Below are 26,848 nucleotides of genomic sequence, written 5' to 3'. Positions count from 1 at the left end.
TGGGATTTGAGATGGTCAGTGACCTGTTTGTTGACTTTGCTTTCGAAGACCTTAGATAGTTAGGGCAGGATAGATATAGGTCTTTAACAGTTTGGGTCCAGAGTGTCTCCCCCTTTGAAGAGGGGGATGACTGCGGCAGCTTTCCAATCCTTGGGGATCTCAGACGATATGAAAGAGAGGTTGAACAGGCTGGTAATAGGGGTTGCGACAATGGCGGCGGATAGTTTCAGAAATAGAGGGTCCAGATTGTCAAGCCCAGCTGATTTATACGGGTCCAGGTTTTGCAGCTCTTTCAGAACATCTGCTATCTGTATTTGGGTAAAGGAGAACCTGGAGAGGCTTGGGCGAGGAGCTGCGGGGGGGGCGGAGCTGTTGGCCGAGGTTGGAGTAGCCAGGCGGAAGGCATGGCCAGCCGTTGAGAAATACTTGTTGAAGTTTTCGATAATCATGGATTTATCGGTGGTGACCATGTTACCTTGCCTCAGTGCAAGAGCATTAGTGAGGTTGGGCATGGATGTTGGGCGATTAGGCCTGACTCACAGTCAGCGTTCCAATTCATCCCAAAGGTGTTCGATGGGGTTGAGGTTAGGGCTCTGTGCAGGGCCAGTCAGGTATGGGGTAAGTTAAGCCTCCGACAAACAAAATTCTGCACTGAATTAAATATTTCCACTACCTTTTTAAAACCATGTCTGTCTTTATTTCCCAAACACAATTCAGTTTTTTGTCTTTTAATCATTTGAATCATATTTAAACACAGGCTTAACACCTAACAAATACTTTGTACTTTTTTAACATAGGCAAGGCCCGGTTGATACTTCATATCCCAGCGATAACGCTTTGCATTATGCCTGGGAAGAAAAATTTGCTCAACTTGCCATTGGCTCAACTTACCCAAACATTTTGACTGTATTAGCCCACACCGCTACAAGGGTGCACTTTCATGTTAAGTTTAGGACCTCATATCGAAGTTTATAGTGACACCAACTGATGTATAGAACAGATACATCTCAGATACATCTCAACAGATACATCAGATACAAGCATCATGAAACCTTGGTGAAAATCTGTTTTTTTGGACCTACAGTATGCTATACATTCAGTCATGCTGAATTGCTCCTTAAAGCTTAATTCTTAAGAGGTTGCCTTAATCTGAAGATGTAAAGCTAACAGTGTATCTACAATATCTGGTCGTTATGTTGATCAATAGGACCCTGCAGATAGGAGTGTCAGTGTGAAGCAGGTATAAGGAGCCCACCTTGCTTAGTGAAAAGCTCTGCCAGTGGAATAATGATCACGACCACATCTCTTAGTCATCAAGCCCTGAGTCATGGGGGTATTTCAATCCACAGAGACCCTCTGGAAGAGGAAAGAGGAAATAGAGAAAATACTCCATTACATTACTATCATTACAGAGTGAAAGAACAGTAGAAGAATGCCCTCCGCTTCAATATTAAGCTGCTCCTCTTTCATTTTTCAATAGAAACTTGGAAAAATGTCCACCAGCAAATATTTTTTTCATGAACAGGGACATTCTGGCAGATATGCCTGTTTCATTATTGGAATTGTTTTTCAAGCGGCCTCTGAAAACATTAATTTAATATTTTTTTAAATATTACAATGGTCTCCCTGCTGTCAGTCACTCCACAAATCACCCTCCACACACAGCCATAACAAGATATGATGCTGCAGTCATAACATCAGTCAAACCTCCATAACATCACTAACACCTCCCCTTTTTTCCCCACAAAGAGGAGCTCTGCTGTGGGGGTAGAGAAGGGGAGTGAGCAGACATGCCTGCTGCACTAACTGTGCTGGATAAATGACTCCTCATAAAGCACAGAGACAGTCTGCAGACCCTCAGAGTGTACTGTATGAGAAATAATGGTGCCCCAGGCAGGGCCAACACACAGTCAGACCTGCAGCACAAAGAAGCTCTTATTCACCATTCAGCCACACCATCAGAGTGTGTGTGCCTAATGTGAACATGTCAGCAAGTGTAAAGTGAGTCTTGTTGTTTAAAACCTCTTAAGGATCCACCCTTTTTTCCCGTCAAATGTTCACCTAAAATGACATACCCAAATCTAACTGCCTGTAGCTCAGGACCTGAAACAAGGATATGCATATTCTTGATACCATTTGAAAGGAATGTAACATTTAACATTTAAGTAATTTAACAGACGCTCTTATCCAGAGCGACTTACAAATTGGTGCATTCACCTTATGACATCCAGTGGAACAGCCACTTTACAATAGTGCAACTAAATCTTTTAAGGGGGGGGGGTGAGAAGGATTACTTTATCCTATCCTAGGTATTCCTTAAAGAGGTGGGGTTTCAGGTGTCTCCGGAAGGTGGTGATTGACTCCGCTGTCCTGGCGTCGTGAGGGAGTTTGTTCCACCATTGGGGGGCCAGAGCAGCGAACAGTTTTGACTGGGCTGAGCGGGAACTGTACTTCCTCAGTGGTAGGGAGGCGAGCAGGCCAGGGGTGGATGAACGCAGTGCCCTTGTTTGGGTGTAGGGCCTGATCAGAGCCTGGAGGTACTGAGGTGCCGTTCCCCTCACAGCTCCGTAGGCAAGCACCATGGTCTTGTAGCGGATGCGAGCTTCAACTGGAAGCCAGTGGAGAGAGCGGAGGAGCGGGGTGACGTGCGTAATTATCGTATTTCGCCGTCCTAACGTAGTCTTCACTAGCCAGCTAGCTAACGTCCACTGATTAGCTGCACTGGAGAAACTGTTACACTCAACTGAACGACTTGATCAGTGTAGTGTTAGCTTGCTACATAGCTGTCTTTGCTGTCTTCGTATCATCGTATCATCGTATCCAAGATAATTGTGTTGTTTAGGTTTAGAGTGTGTAGTCTTAGAGTGATTATCTTAATTTACCGAGGTTAGCTAGCCAGCTATTTGTCGTCCTTAACGTAGGTGACTCTGCTAGCTAGCCAACAGCTAGCCAACGCTAGCCAACGTCTTCTGTATAGAACTCAACTACCCGGTCGCATTCACAGGTTGTATCACATTTTCACTTCATTTTCATTACAGTACAACGGTTTGATTTGTTTGATCGTAGCTAGCTACTTAGCTAGCTACATAGCCGTCTTTGTATCAAAGATAATTGTGTAGTCTAGAGCGATTTTCTAGGTTCGCTAGCCATCTATTGTCGTTCTTTAACGCAACGTAACGTAAACAACACTGCTAGCTAGCCTGCTAGCCCCCGAATAGCAACACTGCAGAAACTATTACACTCAACGGAACGACTTGATTAGTGTAGTGTCAACAACGCACCCACTGCCAGCTGGCCTACTTCAGCAGTACTGTATCATTTTAATCATTTTAGTCAATAAGATTCTTGCTACGTAGCTTAACTTTCTGAACATTCGAGACGTGTAGTCCACTTGTCATTCCAATCTCCTTTGCATTAGCGTAGCCTCTTCTGTAGCCTGTCAACTATGTGTCTGTTTATCCCTGTTCTCTCCTCTCTGCACAGACCATACAAACGCTCCTCACCGCGTGGCCGCGGCCACCCTACTCTGGTGGTCCCAGCGCGCACGACCCACGTGGAGTTCCAGGTCTCCGGTAGCCTCTGGAACTGCCAATCTGCGGTCAACAAGGCAGAGTTCATCTCAGCCCATGCCTCCCTCCAGTCCTCGACTTCTTGGCCTGACGGAAACATGGATCACCACAGACAACACTGCTACTCCTACTGCTCTCTCTTCGTCCGCCCACGTGTTCTCGCACACCCCGAGAGCGTCTGGTCAGCGGGGTGGTGGCACCGGGATCCTCATCTCTCCCAAGTGGTCATTCTCTCTTTCCCCCTTACCCATCTGTCTATCGCCTCCTTTGAATTCCATCACAGTTACTAGCCCTTTCAAGCTTAACATCCTTATCATTTATCGCCCTCCAGGTTCCTCGGAGAGTTCATCAATGAGCTTGATGCCTTGATAAGCTCCTTTCCCTGAGGACGGCTCACCTCTCACAGTTCTGGGCGACTTTAACCTCCCCACGTCTACCTTTGACTCTTTCCTCTCTGCCTCCTTCTTTCCACTCCTCTCCTCTTTGACCTCACCCTCTCACCTTCCCCCTACTCACAAGGCAGGCAATACGCCGACCTCATCTTTACTAGATGCTGTTCTTCCACTAACCTCATTGCAACTCCTCCAAGTCTCCGACCACTGCCTTGTATCCTTTTCCCTCTCGCTCTCATCCAACACCTCCCACACTGCCCCTACTGGATGGTATCGCGCCGTCCCAACCTTCGCTCTCTCTCCCCGCTACTCTCTCCTCTTCCATCCTATCATCTCTTCCTCCGCTCAAACCTTCTCCCACCTATCTCCTGATTCTGCCTCCTCAACCCTCCTCTCCTCCCTCTCTGCATCCCTTGACTCTCTATGTCCCCTATCCTCCAGGCCGGCTCGGTCCTCCCCTCCCGCTCCGTGGCTCGATGACTCATTGCGAGCTCACAGAACAGGGCTCCGGGCAGCCGAGCGGAAATGGAGGAAAACTCGCCTCCCTGCGGACCTGGCATCCTTTCACTCCCTCCTCTCTACATTTTCCTCCTCTGTCTCTGCTGCTAAAGCCACTTTCTACCACGCTAAATTCCAAGCTTCTGCCTCCAACCCTAGGAAGCTCTTTGCCACCTTCTCCTCCCTCCTGAATCCTCCGCCCCCTCCCCCCCCCTCCTCCCTCTCTGCAGATGACTTCGTCAACCATTTTGAAAAGAAGGTCGACGACATCCGATCCTCGTTTGCTAAGTCAAACGACACCGCTGGTTCTGCTCACACTGCCCTACCCTGTGCTCTGACCTCTTTCTCCCCTCTCTCTCCAGATGAAATCTCGCGTCTTGTGACGGCCGGCCGCCCAACAACCTGCCCGCTTGACCCTATCCCCTCCTCTCTTCTCCAGACCATTTCCGGAGACCTTCTCCCTTACCTCACCTCGCTCATCAACTCATCCCTGACCGTTGGCTACGTCCCTTCCGTCTTCAAGAGAGCGAGAGTTGCACCCCTTCTGAAAAAACCTACACTCGATCCCTCCGATGTCAACAATTACAGACCAGTATCCCTTCTTTCTTTTCTCTCCAAAACTCTTGAACGTGCCGTCCTTGGCCAGCTCTCCCGCTATCTCTCTCTGAATGACCTTCTTGATCCAAATCAGTCAGGTTTCAAGACTAGTCATTCAACTGAGACTGCTCTCCTCTGTATCACGGAGGCGCTCCGCACTGCTAAAGCTAACTCTCTCTCCTCTGCTCTCATCCTTCTAGATCTATCGGCTGCCTTCGATACTGTGAACCATCAGATCCTCCTCTCCACCCTCTCCGAGTTGGGCATCTCCGGCGCGGCCCACGCTTGGATTGCGTCCTACCTGACAGGTCGCTCCTACCAGGTGGCGTGGCGAGAATCTGTCTCCTCACCACGCGCTCTCACCACTGGTGTCCCCAGGGCTCTGTTCTTGGCCCTCTCCTATTCTCGCTATACACCAAGTCACTTGGCTCTGTCATAACCTCACATGGTCTCTCTTATCATTGCTATGCAGACGACACACAATTAATCTTCTCCTTTCCCCTTCTGATGACCAGGTGGCGAATCGCATCTCTGCATGTCTGGCAGACATATCAGTGTGGATGACGGATCACCACCTCAAGCTGAACCTCGGCAAGACGGAGCTGCTCTTCCTCCCGGGAAGGACTGCCCGCTCCATGATCTCGCCATCACGGTTGACAACTCCATTGTGTCCTCCTCCCAGAGCGCCAAGAACCTTGGCGTGATCCTGGACAACACCCTGTCGTTCTCAACTAACATCAAGGCGGTGGCCCGTTCCTGTAGGTTCATGCTCTACAACATCCGCAGAGTACGACCCTGCCTCACACAGGAAGCGGCGCAGGTCCTAATCCAGGCACTTGTCATCTCCCGTCTGGATTACTGCAACTCGCTGTTGGCTGGGCTCCCTGCCTGTGCCATTAAACCCCTTCAACTCATCCAGAACGCCGCAGCCCGTCTGGTGTTCAACCTTCCCAAGTTCCCAGTTCTCTCACGTCACCCCCCGCTCCTCCGTTCTCTCCACTGGCTTCCAGTTGAAGCTCGCATCCGCTACAAGACCATGGTGCTTGCCTACGGAGCTGTGAGGGGAACGGCACCTCAGTACCTCCAGGCTCTGATCAGGCCCTACACCCAAACAAGGGCACTGCGTTCATCCACCTCTGGCCTGCTCGCCTCCCTACCACTGAGGAAGTACAGCTCCCGCTCAGCCCAGTCAAAACTGTTCGCTGCCCTGGCCCCCAATGGTGGAACAAACTCCCTCACGACGCCAGGACAGCGGAGTCAATCACCACCTTCCGGAGACACCTGAAACCCCACCTCTTTAAGGAATACCTAGGATAGGTTAAGTAATCCCTCTCACCCCACCCCCCTAAGTTTTAGATGCACTATTGTTAAGTGACTGTCCCACTGGATGTCATAAGGTGATTGCACCAATTTGTAAGTCGCTCTGGATAAGAGCGATAAGGAGGCGATAAATGTAACGTGAGAGAACTTGGGAAGGTTGAACACCAGACGGGCTGCGGCGTTCTGGATGAGTTGTAGGGGGTTGATGGCACAGGCAGGGAGCCCAGCCAACAGCGAGTTGCAGTAATCCAGACGGGAGATGACAAGTGCCTGGATTAGGACCTGCGCCGCTTCCTGTGTGAGGCAGGGTCGTACTCTGCGGATGTTGTAGAGCATGAACCTACAGGAACGGGCCACCGCCTTGATGTTAGTTGAGAACGACAGGGTGTTGTCCAGGATCACGCCAAGGTTCTTAGCGCTCTGGGAGGAGGACACAATGGATTTGTCAACCGTGATGGCGAGATCATGGAACGGGCAGTCCTTCCCCGGGAGGAAGAGCAGCTCCGTCTTGCCGAAGTTCAGCTTGAGGTGGTGATCCATCATCCACACTGATATGTCTGCCAGACATGCAGAGATGCGATTCGCCACCTGGTCATCAGGAGGGGGAAAGGAGAAGATTAGTTGTGTGTCGTCTGCATAGCAATGATAGGAGAGACCATGTGAGGTTATGACAGAGCCAAGTGACTTGGTGTATAGCGAGAACAGGAGAGGGCCTAGAACAGAGCCCTGGGGGACACCAGTGGTGAGAGCGCGTGGTGAGGAGACAGATTCTCGCCACGCCACCTGGTAGGAGCGACCTGTCAGGTAGGACGCAATCCAAGCGTGGGCCGCGCCGGAGATGCCCAACTCGGAGAGGGTGGAGAGGAGGATCTGATGGTTGACAGTATCGAAGGCAGCCGATAGGTCTAGAACAGACATGGGCAAACTACGGCCTGCGGGCCACATACGGCCCGTTAGGCTTTTTAATCCGGCCCGCCGAACTTGTCCAAATTATAGTAAAAACCTCCCTTTTTCCCCTTTCCCTGCAATGCCCACGTTTCCCCAATAGATGGCGCACTCAAAACACATTGACCGTTGTTGGAGTGGCGCGTATTTCTCTTTATTTCACTTTAATTTTCACTTCGTTTCACGTCACCATTAAGCCCTTCTGTGAAAATGAGCGGACCAAAGAGAAGGAAAGTGGACAGCGAATGCCGAGTGTTTAATAAGGAGTGGACAACAAAATACTTCTTCACTGAAGTCCGATCAACGGCTGTATGTCTGATATGCCAAGAAGCTGTTGCGGTTTTCAAAGAGTACAATATCAGCCGTCACTTTGCCACGAAGCATGCAAACTATGCTAGCAATAGTTAAGAGCAATGCGCATTTACGCACAGCAGCGGTACTGTAGCTTAATTAACACGCCGCACATCGCTCTTAATTTAAATTTAAATTTTCAGCTGCAGGTAGGATATTTAATACAGCCTATGTCTGTGTGCTTGGCAACGATACACGTGTACTGTTTGCGCGTGAAGGCGAGGGCGTCCGTGGCGAGTTTGTAGAGCGCGCGGTCAGGACAATCCATCCATGATTTTGCGGAGTTTAACACAAGTAGATATTATTGAGCTTGAGTATTTCATTGTGTAATAATATGTTTTGAATGTTGAAAGTGATTCCATTTTTCAATAACTGTTGATTTCTTTAACTTTGCACCTTCGATTGAAACTTATTAAAAACAGACGCAATCTTGATAAATAACAGTGCGTATGTTATTTTAATCTATTTACATTTCCTCCTCCCAGTATCTGCGAAATAGTATGTAAATGCCATATCTTGCATATTCCTTGAGACAAATTTATTAACTGATAAGGGCTATTTTTCACATTTGAAAGACAGTTAATAAATTGGGTTGTAGTGTTCTTACTGTGCTATGAGGTTTGCACACACTACATTTAATGCTTTAGTATATCCGGCCCAAACACTCCCTCCAAATGCTCCTGGCCCGGCCCCTCTGTCAAATTTTAGAACCCATTGTGGCCCGCGAGTCAAAAAGTTTGCCCACCTCTGGTCTAGAAGGATGAGAGCAGAGGAGAGAGAGTTAGCTTTAACAGTGCGGAGCGCCTCCGTGATACAGAGAAGAGCAGTCTCATTTGAATGACTAGTCTTGAAACCTGACTGATTTGGATCAAGAAGGTCATTCTGAGAGAGATAGCGGGAGAGCTGGCCAAGGACGGCACGTTCAAGAGTTTTGGAGAGAAAAGAAAGAAGGGATACTGGTCTGTAGTTGTTGACATCGGAGGGATCGAGTGTAGGTTTTTCCAGAAGGGGTGCAACTCTCGCTCTCTTGAAGACGGAAGGGACGTAGCCAGCGGTCAGGGATGAGTTGATGAGCGAGGTGAGGTAAGGGAGAAGGTCTCCGGAAATGGTCTGGAGAAGAGAGGATAGGGTCAAGCGGGCAGGTTGTTGGGCGGCCGGCCGTCACAAGACGCGAGATTTCATCTGGAGAGAGAGGGGAGAAAGAGGTCAGAGCACAGGGTAGAGCAGTGTGAGCAGAACCAGCGGTGTCGTTTGACTTAGCAAACGAGGATCGGATGTCGTCGACCTTCTTTTCAAAATGGTTGACGAAGTCATCTGCAGAAATGGAGGAGGGGGGGGGGGATTCAGGAGGGAGGAGAAGGTTAGAGGCAGATGCTTGGAATTTAGAGTGGTATAAAGTGGCTTTAGCAGCAGAGACAGAAGAGGAAAATGTAGAGAGGAGGGAGTGAAAGGATGCCAGGTCCGCAGGGAGGCGAGTTTTCCTCCATTTCCGCTCGGCTGCCCGGAGCCCTGTTCTGTGAGCTCGCAATGAGTCGTTGAGCCACGGAGCGGGAGGGGAGGACCGAGCCGGCCTGGAGGATAGGGGGCATAGAGAGTCAAAGGATGCAGAAAGGGAGGAGAGGAGGGTTGAGGAGGCAGAATCAGGAGATAGGTTGGAGAAGGTTTGAGCAGAGGGAAGAGATGATAGGATGGAAGAGGAGAGAGTAGCGGGGGAGAGAGAGCGAAGGTTGGGACGGCGCGATACCATCCGAGTAGGGGCAGTGTGGGAAGTGTTGGATGAGAGAGAGAGGGAAAAGGATACAAGGTAGTGGTCGGAGACTTGGAGGGGAGTTGCAATGAGGTTAGTGGAAGAACAGCATCTAGTAAAGATGAGGTCGAGCGTATTGCCTGCCTTGTGAGTAGGGGGGGAAGGTGAGAGGGTGAGGTCAAAAGAGGAGAGGAGTGGAAAGAAGGAGGCAGAGAGGAATGAGTCAAAGGTAGACGTGGGGAGGCTAAAGTCGCCCAGAACTGTGAGAGGTGAGCCGTCCTCAGGAAAGGAGCTTATCAAGGCATCAAGCTCATTGATGAACTCTCCGAGGGAACCTGGAGGGCGATAAATGATAAGGATGTTAAGCTTGAAAGGGCTGGTAACTGTGACAGCATGGAATTCAAAGGAGGTGATAGACAGATGGGTAAGGGGAGAAAGAGAGAATGACCACTTGGGAGAGATGAGGATCCCGGTGCCACCACCCCGCTGACCAGAAGCTCTCGGGGTGTGCGAGAACACGTGGGCGGACGAAGAGAGAGCAGCAGGAGTAGCAGTGTTATCTGTGGTGATCCATGTTTCCGTCAGTGCCAAGAAGTCGAGGGACTGGAGGGAGGCATAGGCTGAGATGAACTCTGCCTTGTTGGCCGCAGATCGGCAGTTCCAGAGGCTACCGGAAAATATAACACATCAGATCTGGAAAAAAGTTATACAAAAAAAAAAACATGCGTTTTTTGTACCATCATCTTTGAAATGCAAGAGAAAAGACAGTATATATATTATTCCAGCCCAGGCGCAATTGAGATTTTGGCCACTAGATGGCAGCATGTATGTGCAAACTTTTAGACTGATCCAATGAACCATTGTATTTATGTTCAAAATGTATGTTTAAAAATGTTGTGTTCCAGAAAGGAACAATATAAACCAGTACTTTTTTAGGGTTCGAACCGGTTCAGAACTTTATTTTGCTGGTCAGAACAGTGGAATGGAAAAATAAATGGTGGTTCTGTTCAGAACGAAAGATCATTTCAATTCCAACCCCTGCTAGTAGATATATGTGAGGAAGCCTTAAAACAATTATAGGAAAGATATATTAGGGATGGGATTTTGAAAGAAAGTGTGTTCAAGTACTCTCATGAAAATAATGTTGAGTGTTCACAAGTTAGTGTGAAAAGGGGCTAAAGGCAAAAAAGTATGCAGTATGCTACTGGTTTTTCCAATTACTGGTTGTTCTGATATACAACTGAAAACAAAACTAAACATATTTTTGCTGCACTTGACATAATCCCAACAATAAAAAGATTGAAGTGTTTGACACTTTTTCAGAGCATATACATTTTACCTGCTAAATAGTCTTTCAATTCTACGGGTCACGTCATCTCATTATATGCCAAAGATATCTTACTTTATCTAGACAATCTCAATCCCTCCCATGCTCATACTCCAATATTTCACAACAATGCCTTGTGATAGGCCTCCAGAGTGGTGCAGTGCTAGCTGTGCCAGTAGAGATTCTGGGTTCGAGTCCAGGCTCTGTCGCAGCTGGCCGCGACCGGGAGACACATGAGGCAGCGCACAATTGGCCCAGCATTGTCCGGGTTAGGGGAGGGTTTGGCCGGCAGGGATGTCCTTGCACTAGCGACTTCTGTGGTGGGCCGGGCGCAGTGCATGCTGACACAGTCGCCAGGTGTACGGTGTTCCCTCCGACACATTGATGTGGCTGGCTTCCGGGTTAAATGGGCATTGTGTCAAGAAGCAGCGCGGCTTAGTTGGATTGTGTTTCGGAGGACGTACGAGCTTCACCTCTCCCGAGTCCGTACAGGAGTTGCAGTGATGAGACAAGACTAACTACCAATTGGGGAGAAAAAGCGGTAAAAAAATAAATAATGCCTTACGATCTGGTCTTTTGCATCACCTCATGGTCCAAATGTGGAATCCGTACACCTTGCAGATTGAGAGTAATGGTTTAGGAACATTACAAGAATTGATAGACATTCATATTACCTTTTTTCAATATTTACAATTTAGGTCAGCTATGTTGGCCTATGGAGTCCATTTGGAAACCCAACTTCCAAACCATCCAATGATGGGATTTATAAATAAATTATCTGGGCTCCCAAAAGGACTGATGTCCAAAATAACTACTTTTGGAAAGTTCATATTCTGAGCTAGCCAATAAAAAAAATATCTAAGTGAATCTGAACGACGCTTTAACTGGAACAGAAAATGGAAAAATATGACATTGGCATCCCATAATCCCATCAATTTATACATGTTATATTTGTTCACAGACTGTATTAACGCTAAAGAAACTTTTCATAATACAATTGGCCCCAACTCTCATACTTTTACTATTTTTTTTTTTTTTTTTTAACTTTTATTTAACTAGGCAAGTCAGTTAAGAACAAATTCTTATTTTCAATGGCGGCCTAGGAACAGTGGGTTAACTGCCTGTTCAGGGTCAGAACGACAGATTTGTACCTTGTCAGCTGGGTGATTTGAACTTGCAACCTTTCGGTTACTAGTCCAACGCTCTAACCACTAGGCTACCCTGCCGCCCCAATGATGTGGGAGGGCCCTGCAGTTAAATACTTTTGGGACATGAGTATATTACTGAAAGATGATAGCTCCTTGAATCTCTCAATACATCAGAGATTTCGCTAGAGACACACTTCTTTTTTTCCCCCTCCGTACTACATTTATTGTTACTTTCTGGCTCTGTGGTATGATCATGGTGATCAAACCTTTGTACTTTTTTTTTAAAGTGGGTGGGTTACATCAATGTGTGTATTGTGCCTGTATCCCCCCAACAAGAAATGTACAATATTAATAAAGATTTGGTGAAAAAAAAATGTTGCATTTGAGGATTTCAAGAACTTATTATTAGTAATGGAATACAAACCTTTAAACGCGTACTCACGCCATCCTTAATAAATACTGTATTCTCATTGACTGTGGAATAAGCTGTTGTTTTATGATGAGCACAACATTCAGTCTGGTTTAACCAGGCTAGACTTATCCATGCATACATACAGTCGTGGAAATTTTTTTGAGAATGACACAAATATAAATTTTCTGCCTCAGTGTCTTTAGATATTTTTGTCAGAAGTTACTATGGAATATTGAAGTATAATTACAAGCATTTCATAAGTGTCAAAGGCTTTTATTGACAATTACATGAAGTTGATGCAGAGTCAATATTTGCAGTGTTGACCCTTTTTCAAGACCTCTGCAATCCACCCTGGCATGCTGTCAATTAACTTCTGGGCCACATCCTGACTGATGGCAGCCCATTCTTGCATAATCAATGCTTGGAGTTTGTCAGAATTTGTGGGTTTTTGTTTGTCCACCCACCTCTTGAGGATTGACCACAAGTTCTCAATGGGATTAAGGTCTGGGGAGTTTCCTGGCCATGGACCCAAAATATCTATGTTTTGTTCCCTGAGCCACTTAGTTATCACTGCTGACTTGTGGCAAGGTGCTCCATCATGCTGGAAAAGTCATTGTTCATCACCAAACTGTTCCTGGATGGTTGGGAGAAGTTGCTCTCGGAGGATGTGTTGGTACCATTCTTTATTCATGGCTGTGTTCTTAGGCCAAATTGTGAGTGACCCCACTCCCTTGGCTGAGTAGCAACCCCACACATGAATGGTCTCAGGATGCTTTACTGTTGGCATGACACGGGACTGATGGTAGCGCTCACCTTGTCTTCTCCGGACAAACTTTTTGCCGGATGCCCCAAACAATCGGAAAGGGGATTCATCAGAGAAAATTACTTACCCCAGTCCTCAGCAGTCCAATCCCTGTACCTTTTGCAGAATATCAGTTTATCCCTGATGTTTTTCCTGGAGAGAAGTGGCATCTTTGCTGCCCTACTTGACACCAGGCCATCCTCCAAAAGTCTTTGCCTCACTGTGCGACCGATTTATGATTTTTCAACGCCGATACCGATGTCGATTAATCGGCCGATTAAAAATATATATATGTATTTGTAATAATAACAATTACAACAATACTGAATTAACACTTATTTTAACTTAATATAATGCATCAATAATATCAATTTTGTCTCAAATAGATAATGAAACATGTTCAATTTGGTTTAAATAATGCAAAAACAAAGTGTTGGAGAAGAACGTAAAAGTGCAATATGTGCCATGTAAGAAAGCTAACGTTTCAGTTCCTTGCTCAGAACATGAGAACATATGAAAGCTGGTGGTTCCTTTTAACCTTTTAACATGAGTCTTCAATATTCCCAGGTTAGAAGTTTTAGGTTGTAGTTATTATATGAATTATAGGACTATTTCCCTCTGTACCATTTGTATTTCATTAACCTTTGACTATTGGATGTTCTTATAGACACTTTAGTATTGCCAGTGTAACAGTATAGCCTCCGTCCCTCTCCTTGCTCCTCCCTGGGCTCGAACCAGCAACACAACGACAACAGCCACCACGTCGAAGCAGCGTTACCCATGCAGAGCAAGGGAAACAACCACCTCAAGGGTCAGAGCGAGTGAGGTTTGAAACGCTATTAGCGCACGCTAACTAGTAAGCCATTTCACTTCGGTTACACCAGCCTCATCTCGGGAGTTGATAGGTTTGAAGTCATAAACAGCGCAATGCTGGACGCACAACGAAGAGCTGCTGGCAAAACGCACGAAAGTGCTGTTTTAATTCATGTTTACGCGCCTGCTTCTGCCTACCACCGCTCAGTCAGATACTTAGATATTTGTATGCTTGTATGCTCAGTCAGATTATATGCAACACAGAACACGCTAGATAATATCTAGTAATATCATCAACCATGTTTAGATAACTAGTGATTATGATTGATTGTTTTTTATAAGATAAGTTTAATGCTAGCTAGCAACTTACCTTGGCTTACTGCATTCGCGTAACAGGCAGTCTCCTTGTGGAGTGCAACAAGAGAGAGGCAGGTTGTTATTGCGTTGGACTAGTTAACTGTAAGGTTGCAAGATTGAATCCCCCGAGCTGACAAGGTGAAAATCTGTCGTTCTGCCCCTGAACGAGGCAGTTAACCCACCGTTCCTAGGCCGTCATTGAAAATAAGAATGTGTTCTTAACTGACTTGCCTAGTTAAAGTTTGGTTTAAATGCCTTCACTGTACTGTACATAATTCAGATGACTCGTAATGTCACACAGAAAAGCCATTTCACACAGAAACATTTCGTCTCGGGTTGTGTTGTGTCTTTCCCTTTGCTGTCCAGAACAGACAAATCTCCTCCTGGCTGAAACATCTTTGAAGCACCTTTCCCTGGCTTAGCCATCAACTCCGTCAGAAATGCCTTGAACTGGCGGTGATTCAAACCTTTGGCTCTGATAAAGTTAACTGTGCGTGATGATGCTCATTACATGCTCCATTTTCAAGGCTTTACCGATTAAATAAAAGGTGTCAAATATATATATATATATAAAAAAAGTAAAAACATGTATTTATTTATTTTTAATTTAAATGTATTTATTTTTTAAATCGGCCCCCAAAATACAGATTTCCGATTGTTATGAAAACTTGAAATCGGCCCTAATTAAATCGGCCATTCCGATTAATCGGTCAACCTCGAGTGCAGATGCACTCACACCTGCCTGCTGCCATTCCTGAGCAAGCTCTGTACTGATGGTGCCCCGATCCCGCAGCTGAATCAACTTTAGGAGACGGTCCTGGCGCTTGCTGGACTTTCGCACTGAAGCCTTCTTCACAACACTTGAACCACTCTCCTTGAAGCTCGATGATCCGATAAATGGTTGATTTAGGTGCAATCTTACTGGCAGCAATATCCTTGTCTGTGAAGCCCTTTATGTGCAAAGCAATGATGGCGGCACGTGTTTCCTTGCAGGTAACCATGGTTGACAGAGGAAGAACAAGCACCACATCTCAGGAGTTTCCAGTCTGTTATTCAAACTCAATCAGCATGATTGAGCCTTGTTCTCGTCAACACTCACATCTGTGTTAACGAGAGAATCACTGACATGATGTCAGCTGGTCCTTTTGTGGCAGGGCGTAAATGCAGTGGAGATTTTTTGGGGGGTTCAGTTCATTTCCATAGCAAAGAGGGACTTTGCAATTAGTTGCAATTCATCTGATCACTCTTCATAACATTCTGGAGTATATGCAAATTGCCATCATACAAACTGAGGTAGCAGACTGTGAAAATTCATATTTGTGTCATTCGCAAAACTTTTGGCCACGACTGTACGGCCGTTTACATACACTTAGGTTGGAGTCATTAAAACTTGTTTTTCAACCACTACACAAATTTCTTGTTAACAAACTATGGTTTTGTCAAGTCGATTAGGACATCTACTTTGCGCATGACACAATTGTTTACAGACCGATTATTTCACTTATAATTCACTTAATCACAATTCCAGTGGGTCAGAAGTTTACATACACTAAGTTGACTGTGCCTTTAAACAGCTTGAAAAATTCTAGAAAATGATGTCATGGCTTTAGAAACTTCTGATTGTTTAATAGACATCGTTTGAGTCAATTGGCGGTGTACCTGTGGATGCATTTCAAGGCCTACCTTCAAACTTGGTGCCTCTTTGCTTGACATCATGGGAAAATCAAAATAAGTCAGCCAAGACCTCAGAAAAATAATTGTAGACCTCCACAAGTCTGGTTCATCCTTGGGAGCAATATCCAAACGCCTGAATGTACCACGTTTATCTGTACAAACAATAGTACACAAGTATAAACACCCTGGGACCACGCAGCCATCATACCACTCAGGAAGGAGACGCGTTCTGTCTCCTAGAGATGAATGTACTTGGGTGCAAAAAGTGCAAATTAATCCCAGAACAATAGCAAAGGAACATGTGAAGATGCTGGAGGAAACAGGTACAAAAGTATCTATATCCACAGTAAAACAAGTCCTATATCGACATAACCTGAAAGGGCGCTCAGAAAGGAAGAAGCCACTGCTCCAAAAAAAGAAACAGACTACGGTTTGTAACTGCACATGGGGACAAAGATTGTACTTCTTGGAGAAATGTCCTCTGGTCTGATGAAACAAAAATAGAACTGTTTGGCCATATTGATCATCGTTATGTTTGGAGGAAAAGGGGGAGGCTTGCAAGCCAAAGAACACCATCACAACCGTGAAGCACAGGGGTGGCAGCATCATGTTGTGGGGGTGCTTTGCTGCAGGAGGGACTGGTGCACTTCAAAATAGATGGCATCATGAGGTAGGAAAATTACGTGGATATATTGAAGCAACATCTCAAGACATCAGTCAGAAAGTTAAAGCTTCGTCGCAAATGGGTCTTCCAAATGGACAATGACCCCAAGCATACTTCCAAAGTTGTTGCAAAATGGCTTAAGGACAACAAAGTCAAGGTATTGGAGTGGCCATCACAATGCCCTGGCCTCAATCCCTTAGAAAATGTGTGAGCAGAACTGAAAAAGCCTGTGTGAGCAAGGCGGCCTACAAACCTACACCAGCTCTGTCAGGAGGAATGGGCCAAAATTCACCCAACTTATTGTGGGAAGCTTGTGGATGGCTACCCGAAAAGTTTGACCCAAGTTTAAATTGTTTAAGGCAATGCTACCAAATACTAATTGAGTGTATGTAAACTTCTGACCCACTGGGAATGTGATGAAAGAAATAAAAGCTGAAATAAATAATTCTCTCTACTATTATTCTGACATTTCACATTCTTAGAAGAAAGTGGTGATCCTAACTAGCCTAAGACAGGGAATTCTTACTCGGATTAAATGTCAGGAATTGTGAAAAACTGAGTTTAAATGTATTTGGCTTAGGTGTATGTAAACCTCTGACTTCAACTGTACTGAGAACATCATAACAATATACACTTAACAAAATAAACAGTTAGTGATGTCATAGATAGGGTTGTTGTGTGTAGGGTTGCAATCTTTCAATGTTTACCAGTAAACTGCCAGAATGATGGTATTCTTCAAGGATTTTATGTAATCTATCACAATATATCTAATGGCCATTTTGAGTACTTCAGATTATCACAGGTGTCAGTAATTATCTCTGGCCCTCTGTGTGGCCTTATCACATGTAAAATATATTAAACAATTAAATACGATAATAGAATGACAAAGCTGTAAAACATTATCCTAATTCACTGGCGGTAGGTGCTGATCATTTTTTTATGAGCGTGGCCTTATTTCTACTACAGCATATTGAATGACTGTCAATCAAATTCCATTCACCCAGCTCAATGTAACATTGATAGGTTTAGGCTACTACGAATGAAAGTTTACAAAATAGGTGCACAGGTCAAGAGAATTTTGAACAATCAAGGTGACAGGCAGTGACACATTCAATACCGCCTTGCACACTCTTGCCTGCATCTAGCTGATCTAGGGTGTAATCATTAGTTAAACAGCTGCAGATGTAGTTATGTATGGACAAATTCAGATATGTTTATCCCTGTTTTGTTGCTTTTAAGAAACGTTTTTTAATAATATGCATGTCAATCTCTCCTGGGTGAAAGTGGAGGAGAGATTGACTTCATCACTACTTTTATTTATGAGAGGTATTGGCATGTTGAATGCACCGAGCTGTCTGTCTAAACTACTGGCACACAGCTCCGACACTCATGCATACTCCACAAGACATGCCACCAGAGGTCTCTTCACAGTCCCCAAGTCCAGAACAGACTATGGGAGGCACACAGTTCTACATAGAGCCATGACTACATGGAACTCTATTCCAAATTAAGTAACTGATGCAAGCAGTAAAATTAGATTTTAAAATACTGATGAAAAAAAGCACCTTATGGAACAGTGGCGACTGTGAAGCAACACAAACATTGGCACAGACACACGCATACACACACAATAACATACGCACTATACATACACATGGATTTAGTACTGTAGATATGTGGTAGTGGTGGAGTAGGGGCCTGAGGGCATACAGTGTGTTGTGAAATCTGTGAATGTACTGTAATGTTTTTAAAATTGTATAAACTGCCTTAATTTTGCTGGACCCCAGGAAGAGCAGCTGCTGCTTTGGCAACAACTAATGGGGATCAATAATAAATACAAATAGGCTAAATGAATACACCCCTGACCACACACAAAACAAATTCCAAGCCAAACCTTCATATGAATAAATTATCAAAACCTGTAGCTTTTGCTTTTAGTACTAGACTCATTCTCTGATCTTGATTAGGTGGACAACATGTCAGTTCATGCTGCAAGATCTCTGATAGGTTGGAGGACGTTCTCCGGAAGTTGTCATAATTAGTGTAAATATATGGAAGGGCTGAGAACCATGAGCCTCATAGGTTTTGTATTATAGTCAATGTACCCAGGGGAGGACAAAAGCTACACCATGGGGCTACCCTACAGAGTGCTGCTGAGGCTACTGTAGACCATCGCAAAAGTGTTTTAATAAATTATTTGGTGAAGTGAATATATTTAGTATAGTTTTATCAAAAAGTAACCTTCACTAATTTACATTTTTATTAAATTCACTGAGGAGGATGGTCCTCCCCTTCTTATTCTGAAGACCCTCCACTGCCCTAAATATAAACCATCAACTTAGTGAATACCATTGGTGTTAAATATGAGGGTTTCAGCATGAAATATATTTTATTTATTTTTGTAAACATTTATTTATTTGACTGTCAATATGAATTTGTTGTCCATGTTTTGGCGTCAAACTGGTGGCAGTTTAGTTGGAGTTTGGAGGAGTTAACAAATAATGTTTTTTTTTTTTTTAGGTTAAGTAATCCCTCTCACCCCACCCCCCTAGTTTTAGATGCAGTTAGTTAACTGAAAATAATGCAATTTTTCATTCAAAGCTTTTTTCACTAATTAGGCTATTTTCTCTTGAACCATCTACTAGAAACTTAGACAAAATGGACAGATATAAAAAATGAATACTATATATGAATACATTTTTGTACAAGTTATTCAAGTATAAATTACCAAAGTTACAATAGATTGACATAGATTTTCTGTTAATTACCAATATTACTGAAGATTCCGGTAACTTTGGTAAATGACCGATAGCGTTACAACCCTGTTTGTGTGTCGGTCTGCACCTGAACTGGCTGACTGAACTGGCTGACATTAAGAGCGGAATGTAGCAGAGAGACACTCTGTGTTCATCTCCAGACTGAAGCCTTATCTGTACACCAGCTCTCTCATTACTATAGCAACACAGCAGCAGCACACAGGGTAAATACTATTTGACTTGGGGCTGATGTCTGTGCTGTAGGTCAGGTAAGGAAAGACTGTCTCTCGCTGTGTGTGTGAGTATTCTGTCTGTGGTGTGTGTGTGTGTGTGTGTGTGTGTGTGTGTGTGTGTGTGTGTGTGTGTGTGTGTGTGTGTGTGTGTGTGTGTGTGTGTGTGTGTGTGTGTGTGTGTGTGTGTGTGTGTGTGTGTGTGTGTGTGTGTGTGTGTGTGTGTGTGTGTGTGTGTGTGTGTGTGTGTGAGAGAGACCATTGGCTGTTCGCCTTCAGGGGCAACATTGAGTCATAACATGTTTATTCAAATGCAAATTGCAAATGAAAATATCATGTATATTACATAAAGTCACCAATATTGCATAACATGTATAAAGAACAGAATTCACAGCCACACAGTAATTTCTCCAGGATCCTAGTGAAGAAATCACAACTGTGTATTGTCTAACATTATTATTATTGGTGCTGTACAGTCTGTTGGCCAATCAGACCTAAGCTAACCTGGGTAATCATAATAAGTCATGTTTTCTGGTGCTGGGTCTGTCTGCATGGATACTGAACAAGAGGAATGTTAATTAGTCAGTCAGTCTGTCTGTCATAGGGAAGGGGACGCTGACGGTGCCTCACTCCCACTCTACCTCACTCCTACTCTCGCTCTCTCTACCACCTCCCTCTCTCTTTTCTCTCCCTCTTTCTCTCTGCCCCCCTATCCCCACATCTCTCCCTATAACCCCTCTCCCTCCCTCTACCCCCTCTGTCTCTAAGCCACCTGACCTGTGACCTTCCCATCCAGCCATTGCTCCCTCTATCAGACCTTTTCCAGAACAATCCACGAGAGGCCCACAGCTGCAGAGCTGTTGTTCCCAGCTAAACAAAGAGAGATGGATGGATGGCCCTTTTTCAAACAGAACACTCATCTCATCCTCTGGTGCTACAGTAGAACAGCTGTTGAAGCTCACTAACACATTCAACGCATAGCCATATATAGTACAGCGTACAAGCACACGGATCTGATTTGATGTAAATAGTGTGATGTTCGATGTCAGAGCAAAGAGCTATTAAGAACAGTCTCTCTCAAGGACACTGTATGTGGTATATGAACTTAATAAGAACGTTGCCAGAACACTTGGGAAATGCTGTGGACAAAAGTAATGGGAACTTCCTGAGGCGAGGCCCTGACACTATTCCTGAACGAGCTAGTGTAGCAGGGGAAATGGGATAGGCTGCTGAGGTTTGGATTGGAATCAAAACAGGTAAAAGGAGCTGAATCAATATTGAAAGTACAGACTCAGTCCTTTACTGTAAAGACTCATGAGAGAACAAGGGGAAGGGAGTCAACGCACAGCTCAGGAGACTAGCTACATCATTAGTCAAATCTAAAGTTGGTTCTGCCCTGTGAGTGGTGTGGCATGAGATAAACTGAAAGCCCCCTCAGTCTGCATGGCATGGCATTGTAGATCCTCTGTGTAATAAGACACACTATCTCCATTTCACACAACACTCAAGCAGGGAATTCACATGCACGCACATGCACACAAACAAACACACCTCAGATACATGTTCCAATGTTCAGAGTAAGTGTTTGTCTGCAGAACTTGTGAGAACCTTTTCAGCTAAAATGTTTCTTAGCAAGCTTCACACAACTGTACAGCTTCACACAGCTCTATAGCTTCACACACAGAGACACATGCTGAACTGACTGAGATGTGTTTGGCTAAAGCTAACTCTCTCTCCTCTGCTCTCATCCTTCTAGATCTATCGGCTGCCTTCGATACTGTGAACCATCAGATCCTCCTCTCCACCCTCTCCGAGTTGGGCATCTCCGGCGCGGCCCACGCTTGGATTGCGTCCTACCTGACAGGTCGCTCCTACCAGGTGGCGTGGCGAGAATCTGTCTCCTCACCACACGCTCTCACCACTGGTGTCCCCCAGGGCTCTGTTCTAGGCCCTCTCCTATTCTCGCTATACACCAAGTCACTTGGCTCTGTCATAACCTCACATGGTCTCTCCTATCATTGCTATGCAGACGACACACAATTAATCTTCTCCTTTCCCCCTTCTGATGACCAGGTGGCGAATCGCATCTCTGCATGTCTGGCAGACAAATCAGTGTGGATGACGGATCACCACCTCAAGCTGAACCTCGGCAAGACGGAGCTGCTCTTCCTCCCGGGGAAGGACTGCCCGTTCCATGATCTCGCCATCACGGTTGACAACTCCATTGTGTCCTCCTCCCAGAGCGCTAAGAACCTTGGCGTGATCCTGAACAACACCCTGTCGTTCTCAACCAACATCAAGGCGGTGGCCCGTTCCTGTAGGTTCATGCTCTACAACATCCGCAGAGTACGACCCTGCCTCACACAGGAAGCGGCGCAGGTCCTAATCCAGGCACTTGTCATCTCCCGTCTGGATTACTGCAACTCGCTGTTGGCTGGGCTCCCTGCCTGTGCCATTAAACCCCTTCAACTCATCCAGAACGCCGCAGCCCGTCTGGTGTTCAACCTTCCCAAGTTCTCTCTCATGTCACCCCGCTCCTCCGTTCTCTCCACTGGCTTCCAGTTGAAGCTCGCATCCGCTACAAGACCATGGTGCTTGCCTACGGAGCTGTGAGGGGAACGGCACCTCAGTACCTCCAGGCTCTGATCAGGCCCTACACCCAAACAAGGGCACTGCGTTCATCCACCTCTGGCCTGCTCGCCTCCCTACCACTGAGGAAGTACAGCTCCCGCTCAGCCCAGTCAAAACTGTTCTCTGCTCTGGCCCCCCAATGGTGGAACAAACTCCCTCACGACGCCAGGACAGCGGAGTCAATCACCACCTTCCGGAGACACCTGAAACCCCACCTCTTTAAGGAATACCTAGGATAGGATAAGTAATCCCTCTCACCCCCCCCCTTTAAGATTTAGATTCACTATTGTAAAGTGACTGTTCCACTGGATGTCATAAGGTGAATGCACCAATTTGTAAGTCGCTCTGGATAAGAGCGTCTGCTAAATGACTTAAATGTAAATGTAATGTAAATGGATAAGGCCGGCAGGTCTCATGCACTGGATTTTTGCTGTATAAATGTGAGTGAGTGAGTGAGTGAGTGAGTGAGTGAGTGAGTGAGTGAGTGAGTGAGTGAGTGAGTGAGTGAGTGAGTTTATGTTAGACACACTGAGGTGTGGCTGTGCTCTCACGGTCTCTATAGCTCCAGGAGTTTATTTGCCCATCCCCTCCACTCTATTCCCTCTCTCCTCCACTCAATCTCTCTCTCCTCCTGTAGGCTGAAACTTCAACTCCCTAAGAGCAAACAGAGAGCCGAGTGAGGATCTAACACCAGGGCTGTATCTCAAATGGCACCTTAGTCCCTATATACAGTTGAAGTCGGAAGTTTACATACACCTTAGCCAAATACATTTAAACTCAGTTTTTCACAATTTAATTTAATCCTAGTAAAGATTCCCTGTCTTAGGTCAGTTAGGATCACCACTTTCTTTTAAGAATGTGAAATGTCAGAATAATAGTAGAGAATGATTTATTTCAGCTTTCCTTTCTTTCATCAAATTCCCAGTGGGTCAGAAGTTTACATACACTCAATTAGTATTTGGTAGCATTGCCTTTACATTGTTTAACTTGGGTCAAACTTTTAGGGTAGCCTTCCACAAGCTTCCCACAATAAGTTGGCTCATTCCTCTTGACAGAGCTGGTGTAACGGAGTCAGGTTTGTATGCCTCCTTGCTCGCACACGCTTTTTCAGTTCTGCCTACAAATGTTCTATGGGATTGAGGTCAGGGCTTTGTGATGGCCACTCCAATACCTTGACCTTGTTGTCCTTAAGCCATTTTTCCGCAACTTTGGAAGTATGCTTCCATTTGGAAGACCCATTTGTGACCAAGCTTCAACTTCCTGTCTGATGTCTTAAGATGTTGCTTCAATATATCCACATAAGTTTCCCACCTCATGATGCCATCTATTTTGTGAAGTGCACCAGTCCCTCCTGCAGCAGAGCACCCCTACAACATGACGCTGCCACCACCGTGCTTCACTGTTGGGATGGTGTTCTTCGGGCTTGCAAGCCTCTCCCCTTTTTCCTCCAAACATAACGATGGTCGTTATGGCCAAACAGTTTTATTTTTGTTTCATCAGACCAAAGGACATTTCTCCAAGAAGTATGATCTTTGTCCCCATGTGCAGTTGCAAACCGTAGTCTGGCTTTTTTATGGCTGTTGTGGAGCAGTGGCTTCTTCCGTGCTGAGTGACCTTTCAGGTTATGTCGATATAGGACTCGTTTTACTGTGGATAAAGATACTTTTGTACATGTTTCCTCCAGCATCTTCACAAGGTCTGTCACGGTTTTCATATGGTGAAGGAGAGTCGGACCAAACTGCAGCGTGTATATTGCAATCCATGTTTAATCAAACAACGTAAACACGAATAAACACAAACACTACAAAAAACAATAAACGAAACGAAAAACGAAAACAGCCTATACTTGTGTCAACTAACACAGCACAAGGACATCAAGACACTCAGGACAATCACCCACACCAAACTCAAAGAATATGGCTGCCTAAATATGGTTCCCAATCAGAGACAACGATAAACACCTGCCTCTGATTGAGAACCACTCCAGACAGCCATAGACTTTGCTAGAACACCCCACTAGCTACAATCCCAATATATACACACCACATACAAAAACCCATGCCACACCCTGGCCTGACCCAATACATGAAGATAAACACAAAATACTTAGACCAGGGTGTGACAAGGTCCTTTGCTGTTGTTCTGGGATTGATTTGCACTTTTCACAGCAAAGTACATTCATCTCTAGGAGACAGAACACTGTGGCTGCGTGGTCCCAGGATGTTTATACTTGCGTACTATTGTTTGTACAGATGAACGTGGTACCTTCAGGAGTTTGGAAATTGCTCCCAAGGATGAACCAGACATGTGGAGGTCTACAATTATTTTTCTGAAGTCTTGGCTGATTTCTTTAGATTTTCCCATGATGTCAATCAAAAGAGGCACTGAGTTTGAAAGGTAGGCCTTGAAATACATCCACAGGTACACCTCCAATTGACTCAAATGATGTCAATAAACCATAATATAATTTTCCGGGAATATTCCAAGCTGTTTAAAGGCACAGTCAACTTCGTGTATGAAACTTCTGACCCACTTGAATTGTGATACAGATTATTTCACTTATAATTCACTGTATGTAAACAATTGTTGGAAAATGTACTTGTGTCATGCACAACGTAGATGTCCTAACCGAGTTGCCAATACTCTAGTTTGTTAACAAGAAATTTGTGGAGTGGTTGAAAAACAAGTTTTAATGACTCCAACCTAAGTGTATGTAAACTTCCGACTTCAACTGTAGTGCACTACTTTTGACAAGGACCGTTAACGCTAGTCAAAAGTAGTGCACTATGAAGGGAATACAGTGCCTTGCAAAAGTATTCATCCTCCTTTTGTGTTTTTCCTATTTTCTTGCATTACAACCTGTAATTTAAATAGATTTGTTTTATGTCATGTAATGGCCATACACAAAATAGTCCAAATTGGTGAACTAAAATGAAAAAAAAATAGCTTGTTTCAAAAAAAAAAAAATTGAAAAGTGGTGCATGCATATGTATTCACCCCCTTTGCTATGAAGCCCCTAAATAATATCTGGCGCAACCAATTACCTTCAGAAGTCACATAGTTAGTTAAATAAAGTCCACCTGTGTGCAATCTAAGTGTCACATGATCTGGTCAGATGAGACTAAAATTTAGCTTTTTGGCCATCAAGGAAAACGCTATATCTGGCGCAAACCCAACACCACATCACCCCGAGAAAACCATCCATGTTTTTCCATCGGCAGGGACTGGGAAACTGGTCAGAATTGAAGGAATAATGGATGGCGCTAAATACAGGGAAATTCTTGAGGGAAACCTGTTTCAGCCTTCCAGAGATTTGAGACTGGGACGGATGTTCACCATCCAGCAGGACAATAACCCTAAGCATACTGCTAAAGCAACACTTGAGTGGTTTAAGGGGAAACATTATAGTTGAGTACTCCCTGCAGCATACCATCGCAATATGTGATTGGAACAGTAGCAACAGAGCGTATGATGCAACAAACACGTCTAAACAGCCTTGCTGTCTGAAAAGGATCTAAAATGTTTTGTACTGATGGGAAATAAAAAGGTAATCACAACTTTATTCCTCAATGTCACCTTTTATTGTAAAAGATAAATGCGAAATTCATTTTAGCATCACACGGAACATATCCAAACTCATTCCATAAACCAGTCGCGGTGACAGATAAACAAAACACAAGTTAGCGACCTAACAGCTAGACTTGTTTACAATGCACCACATCTCTGGTGAGCACAAGGGAAAAATTTAATATTGTTTAGAAAATAGATGCTTTTAGTTTAGCTGAGACGCAGCTAAATTCTTTATGATGGCAGCCATGTTTGTTTATGTTTGACAAGAGAAAACTCCCCAATCCCAGAACGCCATTCACTATAAAACGCAAACAAACAAACAAAGTCAAATACGGCTGTGCCCATTGCCTGAAAAATATTGATTTAGATTGGCACCTGACGTCTGACAAGTTGTTTACAGTTTTTGACAAATCACACAGATTATTACCCCTAGTACAAGCCTACTGCCTAGCCTAACAGTAGCGCGAAAGCTAAACAGGGTTGACAGACTTGGTTGAAACCATTTTAGGGGTTTTGTGGGAGGGTGGGTAGAAATGGGGGAAGGTATAATGCAGGAAGTATTACTATGATGAGGGATTTATCAATAAATTGGGGCAAACAAAGGAGAACAAAAGATAAAACCCCTGGAAATTTACATGACAACATGATTGCAATCTATGCAATAATCAGAATGCATGATGTCACTAATACTTGAAAACGTAAATACATTATGCTCCATATATACATAACGATGTGCAAGAGTAGAAACAACACCACGATATACAGAAACTATAATTATAATGTAATAAGGCACTTACTTTGATAGTAACACACACACACACACACGTCCAAAGTTTTATCAGTAAGGAAAACAGCAATGAAGGCAAAGCGGGCGCCAGCTGGAAAAGGTGCCAGGGCAAAAGGTTTGTGCAAGTTATTTTCTGAGTGGAGATGCAAATGTCTGCATACTTGATCTGGGGAAACACTGGGGAAGTGCTTGGGGTCTCCTCGAAGAGAGACATTTGTCCGGCTCAGTAAAGTCTTAAACATAAATTGTCCTTAACAG

The 26,848-nt window shown here is 44.7% G+C and overlaps 1 protein-coding gene across 3 annotated transcripts in view; it reads right to left on the bottom strand.

The window, feature by feature from the left end:
* The window catches only part of LOC124036425 (phosphatidylinositol 4-phosphate 5-kinase type-1 beta-like), an 85,485-nt gene that overhangs the window by 38,918 nt on the left and 19,719 nt on the right, over window positions 1-26,848 (bottom strand). Inside the window, exon 2 of one of the 3 annotated variants that reach the window (XM_046351001.1) lies at window positions 1,256-1,356. The exons of the other annotated variants lie outside the window; for them this stretch is intronic. The gene's annotated coding sequence lies outside the window, so the exon portion shown is untranslated. The remainder of the gene's footprint in view (window positions 1-1,255; window positions 1,357-26,848) is intronic. 3 annotated transcript variants of the gene reach the window in all.

Source organism: Oncorhynchus gorbuscha, linkage group LG05 (assembly GCF_021184085.1).
Source record: "Oncorhynchus gorbuscha isolate QuinsamMale2020 ecotype Even-year linkage group LG05, OgorEven_v1.0, whole genome shotgun sequence".
In the NCBI taxonomy this organism is placed as follows: domain Eukaryota; kingdom Metazoa; phylum Chordata; class Actinopteri; order Salmoniformes; family Salmonidae; genus Oncorhynchus; species Oncorhynchus gorbuscha.
Note: the sequence above shows the minus strand (reverse complement) of the source record. Positions and strands in the feature narration are given on the sequence as shown.